This window comes from Crotalus tigris, unplaced genomic scaffold (genome assembly GCF_016545835.1).
Source record: "Crotalus tigris isolate CLP2741 ecotype Arizona unplaced genomic scaffold, ASM1654583v1 scf7180000017634.973608, whole genome shotgun sequence".
Classification (NCBI taxonomy): Eukaryota; Metazoa; Chordata; class Lepidosauria; order Squamata; family Viperidae; genus Crotalus; species Crotalus tigris.
This window is the reverse complement of record NW_024096528.1, coordinates 924,286-943,571: the sequence shown is the minus strand read 5'-3', so window position 1 is coordinate 943,571 and position 19,286 is coordinate 924,286. Positions and strand designations below refer to the sequence as shown.

The 19,286-nt window shown below is 37.0% G+C and overlaps 1 protein-coding gene across 1 annotated transcript in view; it reads left to right on the top strand.

Moving 5' to 3' along the window:
• Nucleotides 1-983: 983 nt before the first annotated feature.
• Nucleotides 984-19,286, top strand: part of LOC120304355 (cysteine-rich secretory protein-like) — a 41,724-nt gene continuing 23,421 nt past the window's right edge. The window contains exon 1 of the mRNA XM_039334816.1: nt 984-1,126. The gene's annotated coding sequence lies outside the window, so the exon portion shown is untranslated. The remainder of the gene's footprint in view (nt 1,127-19,286) is intronic.

The following is a 19,286-nucleotide window of genomic DNA, read 5'->3' as shown; positions in this document are numbered from 1 at the left end:
GTGAATGTATTAAGTTGAGCTGTTTATGTATGTTTTTTTACCTTGAAATGTTTGTTTACCCAAACACCATGGGGCGTTTTAAGTACTTTTTGTTAAAATTAAAAACCAATAAAATATATTTTTTTTAAAAAAAGAACTAAGGACAAGTTTCCTAATGATGACAGCAATCAGCCAATGGAATAGATTGCTTTCAAAAGTTGTGAGTGCTCGGCCCATCACTGAAGACTTTCAAAAAGGGATCGGGCAACCATTTGTCTGAAATGGTATAGGGTCCCCTGCTCAAGCAGGGCATTGGACTAGAACAGTGTTTCTCAACCTTGACAATTTTAAGGCATGTGGACTTCAACTCCCAGAATTCCACAGCCAGCAATGCTGGTTGTGGAATTCTGGTAGTTGAAGTCCACAAGCCTTAAAATTGTCAAGGTTGAGAAACACTGGACTAGAAGAACTCCCAGGTCCCTTCCAATTCTAATATTCTATGTTCTATAACCCAAGGAATTACAAACTCTTCATTCTGATTTTAGTGACGGGGAAATTACTAGAACATACCTTGGTATTCCTATGTTTATGTGGTAGTTTAGCAAGAATCTATCGATTTTTTTTTCTTTAAACAGCAACGCAATAGAACAAGATCAGGGACTTAGCCCTGGCTGGCAACTAATGCTATACACCCCTCATTGATCATGGAGAAGAAATGCTGGCCAACTCTGCTTACATTTCTATGCTTATGTCTGAAATAATTACATTTATTTCTGAAAATGAGAGAAATGCTTGAAACATATCTCCTTTATAGGTTATAACATAAAAACCACAAATACAGTAAAACAAAATGCCATGGAGTGTCTGCTTAGGTAAGTAAATAGTTAAGCAACAGTGCTAGAGCTACGGTTGAATTTTTGGCAAAATCCCATATACCATACAGCAGTGATGCCCTCACTGAACTTAATATATTACTTGGTTGAATCATTACCTAATTGGTGAGCACCAGACTACCATACAGTCTTAGACCAAACCATTCCTAAAAGCGCACTTAAAATTAATCTAAGGAGGCTGGAGGAACATTTGTGGATTCCATTGACCAAAAAGCTTCATTTGACGGATCCAGGAGAGAGCCTTTCTGCTACCGGTATGTCACCTCCCTCTAGTCTAGAACATCATTCCCCTGAGGTGAAATTGGCCTCAACTCTCTTGCCCTCCCAGGAGGCCCTTAAAACTTGATTCTGCCCTCAGGTCTGGAGATCTCATGGAACTATGGAGCCCTTTGAATGGTTGCATGCATATAAGTTGAGAATGTACTCTCCCCATCCTTTTGTTATTATAGTTATTTTAACCATTTTAACTTTATTTTACTTGTTTTAATTCTGTGGATTGTTTGGCTTTTACTTGTGTATGTCACTCTGATCACAAGTGTAGGATGGGTGGCTATATAAATTGAATAAATCAGTAAATAAAACCTGAAAAGCTAGCTGAGATATTATATTTAAAAAGTCTATAGTGCTTAAACACTTTACCCTGTCCTGTAATGCTGGACATAAAGTTGTGACAACCTAGAAATCACTACTTTATTTTGCTCAGTTAGGAAAGGGAATTCAAAGAGAAGTCTGTATTTTTATGAGCAGATGTTGAGAGAAAAAAGAGTGAATTAGAAGGAAATAAAATACCCGGTTTGAGTGGTTAATCCGCACAGGATTACCAAAGCTCACTGTGGTTGTATTCACATGACAAACTTCTTAATGCTTTAGCTAAAAGCATTTAGCTAATTAACCCAGTACTCATAAATTAACCATGGCATCACATGATAGTATTTTCTCGTTCAATGCAACACATCCTTCTTTCCTTGACTGTTCAACCATAGCAGTAGCATTTAGCACTTAGACTTCTATACTGCTTCACAGTGCTTTTCAGCCTTCTCTCAGCATATTGCCCCCAACAATCTGGGCCCTCATTTTACTGACATTGGAACGATGGAAGCCTGAGTCAACCTTGTTTACTTTTACCTTTGGTTTTGTTTGGATATTCTACAGCCTTTATAATCCCAGGAGAAAAAGGATTAAATTGCTGTTGAAACTGTTCTTGCTCTTTTAATCTCAGACAGTCTTTTTAAACTAAAAGCTTATCTCAGAAAAATAAGCTATATTCTTATTCTGAATATATTTTTAATGTTATTCTATATTTTTGCATGATAACACTTTATAGTTTTTCTTCTGTTTTTATTAGTGTTGGATTAAACTTCCTCATATAAGAATGTCTCTTCTTGAGATTGGTAGTCTTCCTTTTTAATCTTTAGGACTGGCAAGAATGAATTGAGTGATATACCTGCTTTATTTATTTGTTTATTTGCTTGTTTATCAAATTTATTAGCTGCCCATCTTACCACCAGGTAACTCTGGCAGCTTACAATAATAAAAGATAAATATATACATATATTAAAACATAAATAAATAAATACATAAATAAATAAATAAATCCTTACTTTCATAAACTACTTTGCTGGTCAGCAATCCCTTTTATGGTAGCCTGTATGAGTAATCATCAAACCAGCAAGAGAAGCAGGTGCCTTCAAAAAATTGACATGCATTTCATAGTATCATTGTAAGGTGGTGCTGATAAATTTGCATAGGCATTCAAGGAATGATAAAGTGATAATAGAAGAGTTGGACCCTGGGCTTGATCCCCAGCATGAAATAAAACAATCATTACTGAGGGAAACAATTAAAACTTATATGGAAGAATTGAATTAAGTAGACTTTGGTGTTTAAAATATTCAACTAAAAATGAATATACATTTTATTCAAGAATGCACTGGTATTTTTTAGGCTTGATTTTTTTAAATATCATTGACTTTAAATCACCAAATTCAAGAATACAATATTGATGTTTGTTATGTATGCAATCATAGTGCAGTTACCTTTAAATTTGTCTTTCAGAAACTGGTTAAGGTATCAAGAAATTACTATTTCAACATTTCCCTATTGAATGATAAAGAATTTGTACAACAAATGCCAGTAGAGACCTTACAATTCTCTGATTTGAATTCAGAAACATCAAGTGCCCAACTTTTTGAATGGGAAAGATATAAAACATTTATTCAAAGTCAAATTATTCCTTATGCATCATATAAAGATAAGATTAAAAATAAAAGAGAAAAGAAAATAATTTGGAAGATTAAATAATAATAATAATAATAATAATAATAATAATAATAATAATAATAATAATAGTAAGTCATCTAGTCCAACCCCCTATTCAGGCAGGACAAATGGCTGTCCAGTCTCTTCTTAAAAACTTCCAGTGTTGGAGCATTCACCGCTTCTGGAAGCAGGTTGTTCCACTGGTTAATTGTTCTAACTGTTAGGAAGTTTCTCCTTAGTTCTAGGTTGCTTCTCTCTTTGATTACTTTCCATCCGTTGCTTCTTGTCCTGCCTTCAGGCTGTAACGATGCTAAGAAAAAGACTCAGGCATTTCTTGAGCAGAGGTTTGAAGCTGCAGGACACAGCTTGACAAACTCTGAGTTTATTGCTTCTTATATACTTTTTACATACATAGGCTTTACCATTAACTGCTGACATTTTACATTCATAAGTTTAACCTTTAGCTGTTGACATAAAGTAATTGAAAAATTCCTTCATATAAGCAATTATTTTCTAGTAAAATATTACCTGTTGAGAGCAGGTAAAAACAAATACAGGTAGATTAGAAAAGGAGAAAGAACTGACAAAGACAGGAAGAGATAAAGACAGGAAGAAATAAAGACAGGAAGAGATAAGGGGAACTTAAAGCATATTATTTATTTAGGTAGGTAAGGTATTAAGTCAAAAGGGGGTGATCTTTTGGCTGCTTCCTTGGGACAAAGGGTATCAAAAGGTTATGAGGTTTGTGGGGGGGAAAGCATGGCAGTTTGCTGCACGTGCAGTTTTCCCCACATCTCACTCTTCTTTATTTTATTAGTGAAGACATCATCTTAAGCTGGAGTAGTTAGTGGGTCTTAGTTTAGTATGGAAGATTGCAAGACATCTTATTAAGTAAAGAGAAAAGACATTGAAATAAACAACAACAGCTGATAAGGACAGCAACTATTATAATGAGATAGTGAACAATCTTTCCAAGAAGGCCAATGGGAAGCCATGACCATAGAGCACTCCACCAATTTCCTAAGGTATCAATTTTTAAATCAGAAACCAAGTTATGCATAAGAGCCGAGGTGGCGCAGCAGTTAGAGTGCAGTACTGCAGGCCACTTTAGCTGACTGTTCAGCAGGTCAGCGGTCCAAATCTCACCGGCTCAAGGTTGACTCAGCCTTCCATCCTTCCGGGGTAGGTAAAATGAGGACCCAGATTGTTGGGGGCAATGTAAATATATATATATATATATATATATATATATATATATATATATATATATATATATATATATATACATTGCTTACTGGTGTACATCGCTTAGAGAGTGCTTGTACTTAAAGCGGTATATAAGTCTCATAAATAAATGTAAAACATTTAATTTGCTTTTGAATAACGCCAGATTGATCAGAAACATTGAAATAACACAAAAAAACTGAAGCTGGCACACACACAGGTATAAGACAGGTAGAGAATAGATTTTCCATGTCATATGATTCAGAAATACAAAAGTCTGTCACTTGTGTTACATTAGCTAATTGCACCCAAATATTATATTTCATCCGTGATTCTAAAAGATGAGGTGGGAGGGCTTGAGCCCCCACACAGCAATTAAGGAAAAAGAGGCAAAGAATGACTAAGGAATTTGCAGTCAAAACCACAAATATGGCAGCACATAAATTCTCTGGTGTAGGTTCTTTTCCCTGTTGTCTCAGAACCTCCTGTGCTTTGGATGTTAGGTTTTTCACATCGCCCCAGGTTGTTGGTCAACTGCGATGGTGAGAGCGAAAGGGACGTTGTGCTGTCTGAAGAGTCACCTGCTTCATTTCCAGTATTGGGTTCTGGACTTGATGCCATGACATCTTTGGCTGGTCGCACACACCAGGCTGGAATCCAGAGAGGGCCTGTAGGAGCAAGCACAGAGCATAGCCTCGTCCCCAAGTTAATAAAGGAACTGGACCTAGCCAGGTTTTATCAGGCAATTGCCAATAATATACCAATGGATTAGGAAGCACAGCTTTCTGTTGAAAGTGACACTGGTAGGCAGTAGTGTTTTGAAAAGAAATATTTAGCTGGTTTAAAGTTATTAAGACTTTATTGACTTGATGAGTTATCCATGCCAAATTAGGTACCCTTGATCCCTCCTTTTTTAACTGCTTATGAAGGCAGTCCTTAAAGGACCGATACATATGTGAGAAACAAAGGATAGCTGCTGTAAAGTTAAAAACAAAGCCATAAGATTGGAGTTGATCCTGGGCCTGATGTAAGCACCTGTAAGATTAAAAATAAGTTGGCACACATAATGAGAATCAGAGATTAAGTTAAAAGTCTGTTGAGAAAAGGTGTGGAAAGCTAAAATAGCAGCAGATAATTCTGAGCGTTATGATGAGGATTGTACTGCAGTGTAGGCAGATGATATGAAATACAGCCTACATATTCAGCATTGAAGAGATAAGTTATTCTGAAAATAAAATTGAAAATCAAATTTTGGGATAGAAATAACAATATTAATTAAATCAGTCCCATTTCAAGGACAAGCTTGATTGTGTCCTAAGGTTATTTCAGCAACAGCCTGGATAAAAGATAAAACATTTTGGGATGGGATAAGTAAATCCATTCAATACAATATACTTTTTTGCGCTTCTAACACAGTAAATACTCCTGTAAGTAGCTTACTAGTAAGAAATATCAAAAGTGTTAAGTGACAATTCCTATGTGGAATTCTGTCCACAAATTGAGTACTCAAGTACTTAATTTGCTCAACTGTGGTAAATGCTGGAACTACAAATGAGATCTCTAGGTTGTTTTCCTTTGGTCAATAAGTTAAATTCCAAGTTAATCAAAGATGGAAACAAATTTCTATTAAGTAGGTTAAACATTTACAAAACTTAAATTTTGCCAGCTGAAACTGCAAGAGCGGGGATTAAATTTCATCTCCATTCGCAAACTGGAATTCTAAGCAGAGAAGGAAAAAAAGTTTAAAATGAACAGTTCCCCCCCCCTTCTTTCTTTTGGTCTATCTTGCTCTTAAAGCAACACAGCCAGTTGAAAAACAAAAGAGACAGGAAAATTTTTTGTTACAAACTTTTCACTACTTCTTTTTGATAACAAAAACTGGAGTGTTCCATGGACTAGTGGAAGGGGCAATGTGTTTGGCTTGTAATTGTTCTTGAACAAGAATTTTTAAGGCCTGTAATTTGTACAGAGGAAGAGGCCATTGTGGTTAATGCAATTACAACAGGATCTGTGGAACCAAACCTGCCGTCCCCTCAATCCCTATCACGACCCCCTGCAGGGACAAAATAGGGGAAATGGAGCAATTGTTCAGGACTAGTATTGCTTGGCAAATTCTGTGGCATATTAGTCCATAATTGAATAAAGATGACACCTGTATAGTCAGAATCAATTACTCCAGGTATTACAAAAATTCCCTTTTTTCCCATGCTAGATCGAGGCAAAATTAATCCAACATATCCAGAAGGGAGAGGTCCAGAAAGTTGTGAAGGAACTACTTGTATTTCTCCTGGAAATTTGAAACACACTTCTTGTTGGATAGTTAAATCTATCCCAGCACTCCCTCTAGTGGCAGCAGGGCTATTGTTAATTGTTGATGGAATTACTGAAGGGTCTCTGTTTGGACCGGGGCCAGAGACCGGCCCGCTTTGAAGTTTCCCGACCAACATTCATCAGCCCAATGAAATCCCTTATTACACTTAGGGCATTTTGTTTTTGGACATCTCCCAGCATTATTTTTAAATGGTCGGGAGGCATACTTTCCTTCCCCAGGATTTCTGCAATCCTGTTTAAAGTGTCCAATTTTACCACAATTATAACATTTCCCCTGAGGTTTTGTAAGAGCTGCAGCTAAGAGATTAGTTTGAAAAGAAACAGTCCCTATATCCTGACATGCTTTTATCATTTCTGCTAAATCTGGTTTTGCTCCCAATCCAATGATGGCCCATTTACATTCAGTGGTGGCATTTTCTTTAGCGAATTTCATAAGCAATTCAGCTTGGGAATCAGGATTATCAATTTGTCGTCTCAAGCCATCTTGCAGACGGTTAATAAAATCTGCATATGGTTCATTTGCCTTTTGACGAATATTTGAAAATGCTTGAGATGGTTTCCCAATTATAGGAACTTTTCCAAAAGCTTTGTAAGCACATTCAGAGAATATTTGAAGAGTAGCTATAGGCAAAACAATTTGTGCATCCACTGGAGTGTAATCACCAGAGCCATATAACTGCTCTGGGAGGTAAGCACCTCCAGAAGTTGCTGCTCTTAATGAACATTGATGTCTAAACTCATTATCCCATATCACATACTGAGCTGGTGTTAATAACATATGAATTGTTGTTTTCCAATCTTCTGGTACCAAAACATGATTCCTCATTGTTGCTTCTAACATACCTTGCACATATGAACAACCTAACCCAGTGTCTCTTATATCCGTATGCAATTCTGTTAAGATTGCATAAGAAAGTGGTCGATATTCAACCACTGGGGCTCCATTCGTATCTACCTGCCCAGTCAAAAGTACAGGACAAACTGAGAGCATATCTGCTATTTCCTGTATATCTCCCTCTCCTTTCACCATTTGATTTTCTAATACATGGCAAATGGAAACATAAGATCTAGAATTCTTTTGCTCTGAAGGTGTCACATCCATCATGGAAGATATAGGAGCTGATGGAACTGAAACCTTTTCATGATTAAAACCTGGAGAGGGAGTAGAACTTAATTGTACTGCATCAGCCCCATATTTTTCCACTGCATGGCGACATTGATGCCAATAATGCAAAACATCCACTGAGGCTCAGGGTTCCTGATGAACGGTGTTACCTATTCTTTCCCAATCCTTAAGTTGGAGCATCCCCCTTTCAGGATACCAGGGACAGTTTTTTCCTACCTCACTCACTAGCTTCCTAAGCTCTCTTTCAGGCATTGTCATTCCTGATTTTTGTAAGAGAAACTTTAACTCTCTTACATGCTTTTGCTGATGGTGAGATATATCGCAGCCCATACTTACAGTTTGAGAAATCTTGCAGGACGAGAAGACGAGAAGGTGCACCAAGGGGTCTGTTCCAGACGACTTTAAATATGTTGGTTGCTGCTTTCCCTCAGAAGGGGATGTCCCTGCTTTCCCTCGGGAGGGGATGTCCCTGTTCGGGCACCAGTTGTAACGATGCTAAGAAAAAGACTCAGGCATTTCTTGAGCAGAGGTTTGAAGCTGCAGGACACAGCTTGACAAACTCTGAGTTTATTGCTTCTTATATACTTTTTACATACATAGGCTTTACCATTAACTGCTGACATTTTACATTCATAAGTTTAACCTTTAGCTGTTGACATAAAGTAATTGAAAAATTCCTTCATATAAGCAATTATTTTCTAGTAACATGTTACCTGTTGAGAGCAGGTAAAAACAAATACAGGTAGATTAGAAAAGGAGAAAGAACTGACAAAGACAGGAAGAGATAAAGACAGGAAGAGATAAAGACAGGAAGAGATAAGGGGGAACTTAAAGCATATTATTTATTTAGGTAGGTAAGGTATTAAGTCAAAAGGGGGTGATCTTTTGGCTGCTTCCTTGGGACAAAGGGTATCAAAAGATTATGAGGTTTGTGGGGGGAAAGTATGGCAGTTTGCTGCGCGTGCAGTTTTCCCCACACAGGCGCTTTGGAGAATAGCCTGACTCCCTCTTCTTTGTGGCAGCCCCTGAGATATTGGAACATTGCTATCATGTCCCCCCTCGTTCTTCTCTTCATTAAACTAGACATACCCAATTCCAGCAACAATTCCTTATATGTTTTATTTTTCACTTGTGTTTCTATTCTGTTTTTTATGGCACTATTTTGATAGGTTGATCTGTTTTTTCCCTTTGTGTAAAGACAGATGCAAAAAATGAGTTAAATAGTTCTGCTTTCTCCCTGTTGCTTGTCACCTTCTTGCCACTTTTCTGCACTAATGGACCAATCATTTCCTTCACTTTTTTCTTGTTTTTTACATGTTGAAAGAAGCTGTTTTTGTTATTTTTGACTTTGGTCGCAAGCCTTAGTTCATTTTGTGCCTTAGCTTTCTTCACTTCATCTTTGCAGGCTCAGGCTATTTGTTGATATTCTGACTTAGTTATTTGCCCCTCTTTCCACTTTCTATACTTGTCCTTTTTATCTTTCAATTTATCAGAGAATTCTTTATGCAGCCATGTTAGTTTCTTTTGAGAGCTATTATTTTTTTTCTTTGTTGGTATTGTGCTGGACTGGGCTTTTATTATCTTGCTTTTCAAAATTTCTCAAGCTTCTTGAGCTGTTTTCCCCTTGAGGATTCTCACCCATGGAATCCTTCCCAAGCCCTCTCTACGTTTATTGAAATTAGCTCTCTTAAAGTCCAAGACTCTAGTCCGACTGTGTCCTATTGCTTGTGCTTCCATAATATTAAATTCCAATATTGCATGATCACTTTCTCCCAAGGTTCCTATGGCTTCAACATCTTCTATCATTTTGTCTCTCTTAGTGAGAATTAGATCCAAAATGGCTAATCCCCTAGTTCCCTTCTCTACTTTTTGGGAGACAAAGTTGTCTGCTAGGTTTGACAGGAATCTGTTTGATCTTCCACTTGATGTCAGGGTAGTTAAGGTCCCCCATTACTATTGTGAGGTGCTTCCTACATACATTAGTTAGCTGACTAGCAAAAAGTTCATCTATTTCCTCTGTTTGGTTAGGTGGCCTGTAGTATACACCTATGCAATGTCATTTTTTCCCCTTTTATATTGATCCAAATGCATTCAGGACAGTTTTCATCATTGTTGTGCTCTATTTCTGTAGAGATGTAGTTATTTCTTACATATAGAGCAACTCCGCCTCCTCTTTTATTTGGTCTGTTTCTTTTAAATAATTTAAATCCCTCTAGCTGTGTGTTCCATTTGTGGGTTTCATCCCACCATGTTTCTGTAATGGCAACAATATCATATCTGCCCTCATTAACCTGAATTTCTAGTTCACCCTGTTTGCTGTTCATGCTCTGTGCATTGGTATATAGACATTTGAGTCCTTCATGACTGACCGTGTGTTTATTTCCTACATAACCTGTGTGGTGCCTGAGTTCCCCTATTTTCTTACCACCTGTTTGGTTAGTACACTTTGTGTGGTACTCACTATTAGAAGCTTGATTTTGCTTGACAGCAACTGAAATATTTATGAGCACAGATGATTAGATGCCCATATTTTGTACAGAAAAATAAAGAAAAAGAAATATAAATTAACTGCTATAATATAATATCAGACAGAATTCATGCTGACATGCTTATGATAGAGACCCTGGCAGCACAGTGAAAGACCTGGCAAGATCTTACTAATTGCCTAAAGCAAAGGAAAGGTAGGGCATTGATTCCAATGATTGCAGGTCAAAAACATGAAATACATAAAACTCCAATGGGTGTAAAAAAGCATTCAAGGAAGGATATCACACATTACACATTTGCTGGGTTACTTCTTGGAAATGTTTGTATACAGCCACAAATTCTTATACATCATGAACTGTTTTTTTTTTTCATTTCTGTTAAAAGCTGGAAGCATTAAATGGAAATCTGACCGTGAGAAGCTTTCCAAAGGCAGGCCTGATTATTAAGGGGTAGGAATAGATTTTATCTAATGTCGCAGGTGGATATGAGGTATTTATCCATCCCTTGGTAACCATTACTTATGTCTGATCAATATAGTTTAGCTTGAAACAGTTTTCCATGTATGTCCCACTTTATGCAAGCTTACAAATGCCTCATCTTGCCATCAGATTGATGCAACATTCACCCAGGCACAAAAAGAAGCTAAAACAAAATCATTGCTATTTTTTAAAAAAGAAAGATTGTACTATTATAATTAAAATTAACCATTACATCATTAAAGTGCTTGTCTGATTTGGCAATGTATTAGCCCAGCCAGCCTGACATTCATTTTGAAATAAGAAACACTTGTTGCATTTTTTTGCTGATGATCATAATTATTAAAGAACATCTTATTTGTCAAAACAAGGCAGGTGTTTCCCTTTCAGAGATGTGGCCAGGCGGGTTTAGGATTAGGCACCAGCTGGGACCCCAGGGTAGGAGAGGTGGGATGAAAGTGGTCATTCAGAAACTCTCTTGGCCTTCAGGGGCCTTGCTTCTCAAGTTTCATGAGATCAGTTTGAATTGTTGCTAATGCACCTGGCTGCACAGCAACCTCTCTTCTTCAGCTCCTGGAGACCATCTCGAGGTTGGCAGTGGAGTTCCCCAGAATTATGGTTCTGGGGGACTTCAACCTACCATATCTTGGTTTGGCTTTGGAAGCAGCCCAGAAGTTCATAGCCACCATGGCAGCCATGGGCCTATCCCAGATCATCTTGGATCCAACTTAGGACAGTGGTCACATACCAAATATGATCTTTTTGTCAGAGCAATGGTAACATGATTTGGTAAGGGAATCTAACATTATCCCCTCTGTCATGATCAGATCATGCCCTGGTATCCTTGGGATTCTCCTATACCACCACCATCCCTTCATAGGGAAGCCAGATCCATTTAAGCGGTCCACCCCAGCAACTGATGAACTCAAAGGGGTTCCAGAGGAAAATGGGGGATATCCCAGGGGCTTTGCCACATGACCCTGCTGAAGCCTTGATGTAATCCTGGAATCAAAGGGTGGCCAAGCTCTGGAAAAAGATCACCCCTATGTGGCCTCTCTTAATCCATCACTCCTAACTCTCCCATGTTTCACAGAAGAGATGTGGGTTCTGAAATATGTTATGGACACTTAGGAAAACAAAGGATGATTCCTACTGAACATATTAGAGCTGCTATTAAGGCTTATCAATGGCAATAAGAGCAGTGAAACAGCATTATTTCTTGTTGCATCTACACCTGGAGGTCCAGTTCCAGACCACCAGGTCCCTCCTGGAACAGGCGGGCTTGGGTGATCATCTTCAGCACCATGCAGAGGAATTTGTTCAACACATAACAAGCAAAGTTGCTTGTATTCATTTCCAGTTGGAATCATGTGTGATGCAGGTCCATGTGATATGCCTGGGGAAAAATCTGGAAACAGTTTGATCCTTTGGATCTGATAAAGTGGGCAGGGTCCTCAAGGCTATCACTGCAAACTCCTGTCAATTAGATCCTTATCCCTCTTGGTTATGAAAGCTTCCAGAATGGTGACTGTCAGGTGAGTTCAAGCAGCGGTAAAGGTTAGTTCAAGCAGCGGTATATCCTTTATTGTAGAAGTGATGTTCCTAGGGCCTTTTAAGGAGGCCCTGGTTTACCCCCTCCTTTAAAAACATCACTTGATCCCACCTGCCTGGACAATTTCCATCCAGTTATTTATCTTCCTTTTTTAGGGAAGATGATAGAAAAGGCGGTTGCTTGGCAGCTTCAGAAGATATTGGATGAAATAGATTATCTACACCTCTTCCAGTCAGGATTCAGGCCTGGTAATGGGACAGAAACAGCATTGGTCACCCTTGTTGATGATCGCTATAGAGGGTGGAATAGAAGTAGTGCAAGCATCCTTATACTCCTTGACCTCTCAGCAGCCTTCAGTACCATCAACCATTATATCCTTTTGGACCTGCTCTAGGGTTTGGGTTGGGCAACACAGTCTTGCACTGGTTTGGCTCCTTTTTCCAAGGCTAGTCCCAATCAGTTTTGATAGGGAGTGAGAGGTCCAGCCTACGGCCATTCCTTTTTGGCATGCCACAGGACTCGGTGCTGTCCCTACTCCTTTTTATCATGAAGCCACTGGGTGAGATCATTCACCACCATAGACTGAGGTATCATCAGTACGATAATCCTCAACTTTATACACACACACAACACACACACACACACACACACACACACACACACCAGTGATCCAAGTGATGCAGTTGCTGCCCTCTCACAGTTTTTGGAAGCTCTAGGGGTCTGGATGGGGGTAACAGACTTTGACTGAACATTGGCAAGACCAAATGACTTTGGGTGCATAGAGCTTCAAGATACAGGATTTAAACATTCTTAGTTCTGGACAGGTTGCACTACCCCAGACAGACCTGCTCTGCAACTTGGGGTTTCTCCTGGTCTTGCAATTCCAGCTCAAAGACTTGGTGGCTAGGAAAGCCTTTGCACAGCTTTGTGTTATGCACCAGTTGTAACCTTTCCTGGATCAGGAAAGCAGCAGCCAATCACTTTCCTTCCTGCACACTGATCTTTATCTATCTACATATTTATGTATCTGTATGTGTGGGTGCATGCACTCATCAAACAAACCCAAACAGAAGCACACAAAGATAAATGTGTATTTACTAGGTTGAAGTATCAAAGTATAGATATGTCCAAGCACAAGAAATAAAAAAAAAATTGCTTTCCATCATGCACTCTAATAGGTTCTATACCACTCCTTACCACACTAAAGAAATACCAGAGTGATTAAGATCTTTGCTATCTCATAGGTTCTGTTACTATTATTGAAATGATTGTAATTCTTTTTTTTATTGAAAATTTTTAAAAGTTTTTACAAATAACAAAAAAGAGAACAACAACAAAAAAAAACAAAACAACCCTCACCCAATCCCTCCCAAACCACCCCGTCCATCCCCCCCCCCGAGCTTCCCAGAACTGAATATAGGCTTAATTAAAATTTTAAGAAACCTAAACAAATTTTAACAGCATATGAAATAATTAATAATAAAATATATATTATTTTAAAAGAAGAAAAAAAAAGAAGAAAGAAAGAAAGAAGAGAAGAAATAGAAAAAAGAAATAAAGGGAAAAAAAGAAAGCAATCTATAAAATATCAAAAATTATATACAAATTATAAAAAGGCTAAATGATATTTTTTTATATCCAATTTATGTTGTATAAAATTTATCCATTTTTCCCATACAACAAAAAATTTCTCTTGCGATTGCTCTTTTAAAAAAGCCGAAATCTTTGCCATTTCCGCCAGATAAGAAACTTTAAAAAACCACTCTTGCAAGGTAGGCAAAGATTCCTTCTTCCAATATTGCCATACTAACAGCCTTGCGGCTGTAATCAAATTTAACATCAATATAACCTCCTTAGCATCACAATCAGTAACAATACCTAACAAAAATAATTGCGGGGTAAATTTTACACTCCTTCTAAAAATTCTTTGAATATTCCACCATATTTTAATCCAAAAAGCTTTTATGTTTTTACACGACCACCAAATATGATAATAGGTGGCGTCCGAACAACCACATCTCCAACATTTAGGCTGTAAATCAGGGTACATAAGAGACATTTTTTGTGGATCAAGGTGCCATCTATAAAACATTTTGTAAAAATTCTCCCTTAAATTCTGGGCTTGTGTAAATTTAACATTCCTCACCCAAATAATTTCCCAGGTATCCAGTGGGATTGGTTCACCAAAATTTTGTGCCCATTTAATCATACAGTCTTTAATTAATTCAGATTCTGAATCCAATTCCACTAGAACCCCGTAAACCCTCTTAATATGAGTTTGTCTTTGATCCTTTACTTGTTTAAAGAGATTTTCATCTTCTCTAAGCCAGCCCATATTACAATCCATCTTCCATCTGTCCACTATTTGTCTATATTGAAACCATGAATAGGTAATATTTTCATGTACTAAATCTTCCAAAGATTTTAACTGCCAATTTTGACCATCCCATCTAAGTAGTTGTGTATAAGAAACCCTATCCATTTTAACTCCTCTCCTTATCCCCTCTATCGCATGCCAAGGTATGGCCCATAAAGGTATTTTAAAATCACTCTTATAATACTTCCTCCAAACCCGAAGTAAAGAAATCCTTATGATATGTGATTTAAAAGCTCGATCCACTTTTTTTATTAAAAATTAAGTAGGCATGCCATCCAAAAAGTAAATCCCAACCCTCCAGATGGAGTATTTCTACATTTGTTAAATTTACCCAATCACTAATCAATGTTAAGACCACAGCATCATAATATAATTTCAAATTCGGTACCTTGAGTCCACCTCTCTCACGAAAATCTTGCATAATTTTAAGCTTTACCCTTGGTTTTTTCCCTGCCCAGATAAATTTATTAATGCCTTTCTGCCATTCATTTAAGTTAAGCTCATTCTTTAAAATAGGTAACATTTGAAACAAAAAAAGAAATTTTGGTAAGACATTCATTTTAATCACTGCTATTCTACCCATAAGAGATAGCTGTAACTTATCCCAATTCTTCAAATCTTTCTGTACCCTGATCCACAACTTTTCATAATTATTCTTATACAATTTTACATTAGAAACAGATAAAGTAACCCCCAAATATTTTACCTTATCAACAACTTCAAAATCTGTTAAATTAACCAAAATCTGCTTGTCCCGGTTAGTCATATTTTTAGGTAGTATTTTAGTCTTATTATTATTGATTTTAAAACCCGAAACACATCCATATTGATAAATCAATTGTAGTAACTTTACTACAGAATAAGTAGGTTGAGACAGTCATCTGCAAAAGCTCTTAACTTATATTCTTTTTTGTTAACTTCTATTCCTTTTATTTCCTGCGACTCTCGGATTTTAATCAACAAAATTTCCAATGTTAGAACAAACAATAACGGTGACAATGGACATCCCTGTCTTGTACCTTTTTCTATTGTGAAAACCTCTGACAAGCCCCCATTAACAATAGGTTGTGCCGTTTGTTTTTGATATATAGCACCTAGAGCTTGTGATATTTTTTCTCCAAAATTCATCTCCTCAATTAATTTTAACATAAACTGCCAATTCAATTGGTCAAAGGCTTTTTCAGCATCTAAAAATATCAGCCCTGCAGAGATTTGGTTATTCTTGTCTAAATATTCTAATAAGTTAATAATTTGTCTAACATTATTTTTCATATACCTTCCAGTTATAAAACCCGATTGATCCTTATGTATAAGCTGCTGCAAAACCCTCATAAACCTATTAGCTAAAATTTTTGCAAAAATCTTATAATCCACATTTAAGAGAGATATAGGCCTATAATTCTTTGGTAAGGTAAGATCTTGGTCCTCTTTTGGAATCAAGGATATAAAAGCACTGCGCCATGACGGAGGAATCTCTAAACCCTGTAATATATTATTAAAAAGCTCACATAAAGGTTGAGTCATCTCTTCTACTAAGGTTTTATAATAAATGGATGTCAAACCATCCGTACCCGGCGCTTTGCCTAATTTTAATTGCTTAATAGCTATCACAATTTCCTCATTAGTAATTAAACCATTGATTTCTTGTTTCTGATCTTCTGTTAATTTAGGAAAGTTAGCCTCACTTAAATAATTATTTATATCTAAAGTTTGTACATTAGTACTCTTATATAATTTCTGATAGTAATCTAGAAAAGATTTCTTAATCAACTCCTTCTGATACACTAATTTACCGTTATAATTTATTTTATCTATAATTCTCTGTCTCTGTTTCTTTCTTAATTGGTAGGCCAACCATCTCCCTGGTTTATTAGCATTACAAAATGTATTTTGTTTCATAAACATTAGATTAGTTGCGGCTTGATCAGCCATCAACATATTAAATTGTGTTTTTAACAGCTTTATAGCTTCTCTAACCTTTTCATCTGAAGGATTTAAAATCAAAGACTTCTCTTTTAGTTTAATCTCATCTTCCAGTTCTTTATGTTTCTGAATCTGCTTTTGTCTATGAACGTTGTTCATTTTTATCAAAATCCCACGCATAAAGGCTTTACCTGCATCCCATACCATTGACATTGATGTTCCCTTATACATATTTAAAGCAAAGTAATCCTTTAAGAACTTCTTTAATTTTTGAACATTTTTTCTTGTTTAAATAAGTTCTCATTCACCCTCCAGGATCTCCTCTCCTCTTTTTCAGCAGCCAATTCCATCCAAACTGGACTGTGATCCGTCAGTGACCTAGGAAAATTTTTTACATTCTTTACCCTATTATATAAGTCAGTTGTAATCAAGAAAAAATCAATCCTTGAAAAAGATTGGTGTCTATCTGAGAAGAAGGTAAAATCTCTCTCCTCTTGGTTACGTTCACGCCAATAATCCCTCAACTCCCAGTCCTCTTTCAAATCAAAAAAGGCTTTAGGTAATTTAGCCTGTTTGAAGAAGGTAGAAGAACCTTTTTTGTCCTTTTGTGTATCTAAAACACCATTCCAATCTCCCATTAATATCACAGACCTATAGTCCAGCGAAGTTATTTTCTGATGTAACAATCTGTAAAATTGTTCCTGTTGCTGGTTTGGTGCATACAATCCCACTATAAGTATTTTCTTACCATATAGACCAAGTTCAATCATAACATATCTTCCTTGAGAATCTGATTCTACCAGGCAAGCTGGTAGACTTTGCTTAACATAAATAACCACACCCCCTTTTTTCCCAGGGGCAGGAGATGCAAAATGAGATCCCAAGCGAGCATTAGCTAAATATTTTTGATCTTTAAGTAAAATATGAGTTTCCTGTAAGCAGATAATATCATTATTATGTTGCTTTAAATAATAAAAGATTTTCTTTCTTTTCTGCGGAGAATTGAGACCGTTAACATTCCAGGTCAGGAACTTTGCCATCTCCCTTGACCAGGAGCCTGGAGAAAACTGCCTGAAGATCTGCCACTGAAGAATGTGTTGCAGAACTCTTGGGTCTTGTTCCTCCCACCGGCATTGAAACACTCTCATGAGAAGATTATTTAGCTTCTTTCTTCTGTTGTTCCTTTTCCTTACGTTTATGTGCTGCGCGGGTCATTCTCTGCTCTTTGACCTCTGTTTGGCGCAGCCATTCCACCTGTGATTTTCCAGCAGCCATCAAACCTAGTCCTTCAGACTGCTGTTCCACCTCTTTGCCACCCAAAGCTTTCTGAATCATAAATGGAGATGAGCCTGCTCCCAGGACCGTATTATAAAATTCTTTGGCTTTAGCAACCGTATTAAGTCTGTAACGTGTCCCCGCATGGCTCAAAACAATACCCATCGGAATCTCCCATCTGAATGGCATCAATCTTTTTTTAAGTTCATTAGCTAAAAAAGCAAAATCTTTTCTATTTCTTAAAATTTTAGATGGGATTTCCTTTAGGATGATAACATCTTGGGCAGCAATCTGGAACCTCTTATTATAAAAAGCTTGTATAATCTCATTACGCAGAGACCTCTTTGAGAAGTAAATCACCACATCTCTTGGCAAATTCTTTTGTTTCGCAATCCAAGAATAAACTCTATAAATTTTTTCCACTTCTCTACGTAATCCATCTTTATCCCTATTCAGAACAACAGCTAGATCATTCATCACCATCTCCATCAGGTCTTGATTCATATCTTCTTTAAGACCCCTAATTCTCAAAGCATATTCCATTTGCCTATACTGAGACATAAGAATATCCTCTTGTGAAGTTTCCATCTTTTTTTCCATATCTTGAAATTTGTACTCGAGGAGATCTACTTTCTCTGCAACTTCTTCCACTCTGGAATCTAACTTCATGACCACAGAAGCCAATCCTGATAAAGCTGTAACTATGTCTTGCCTCAGAATAATATTATTCTCCACTAAAAGCTCCTTCATTTCCTCTTTAGTTTCAGATTTATTCTGTTCAAGAAGATCTTTGTTCTGTTTAAAAAGGTCCTTCATTTCCTCTTTACTTTCAGACTTGCTCTGTTCTGCTTCATTTCCTCCCTGATTTGAGATAGGGCATTTCCCATTATATCTTTAATATCTTGTACAGACAAGGCTGGCAAGGGAGGAGAAGATGGAGGTGTAACCTTAGGTTGCAGCACTAGTGGTGTAACTTTAAGTTGTTGTTGTACAGTTGCAATTACAGGAGAAGAAACCACCTTAGAGACTATAGAAGCTGGTTGTCTCTTTGAAGCCATTTTTTTAAAAGTCTTATTCTCTCTTTCTTTCTTCTTAAAAAAAAGATACTAAAATCCTTAAAATTAAAAAAAGGACCAGGGAGAGTGCAAAAAAAAAAAGAACTTCCAAAGCGCTTTAAAAGAAAAAGGAAAAAAGAAACTTGAAAGAGAAAAGAACTATGCTCATTTAAGTGCGTTCTTTCTTTCCGGAAAGGGAAAAAAAAAAGCACTTTCAAAACGCCATTTTACTTTCACTCTCACTTTCCACCGAAAAAAAAGAAAAAAGAATCAGCATAAGCTAAAAGAAAAATAAAAAGAAATACAACTCTAACTCTAAGTAAAATCCT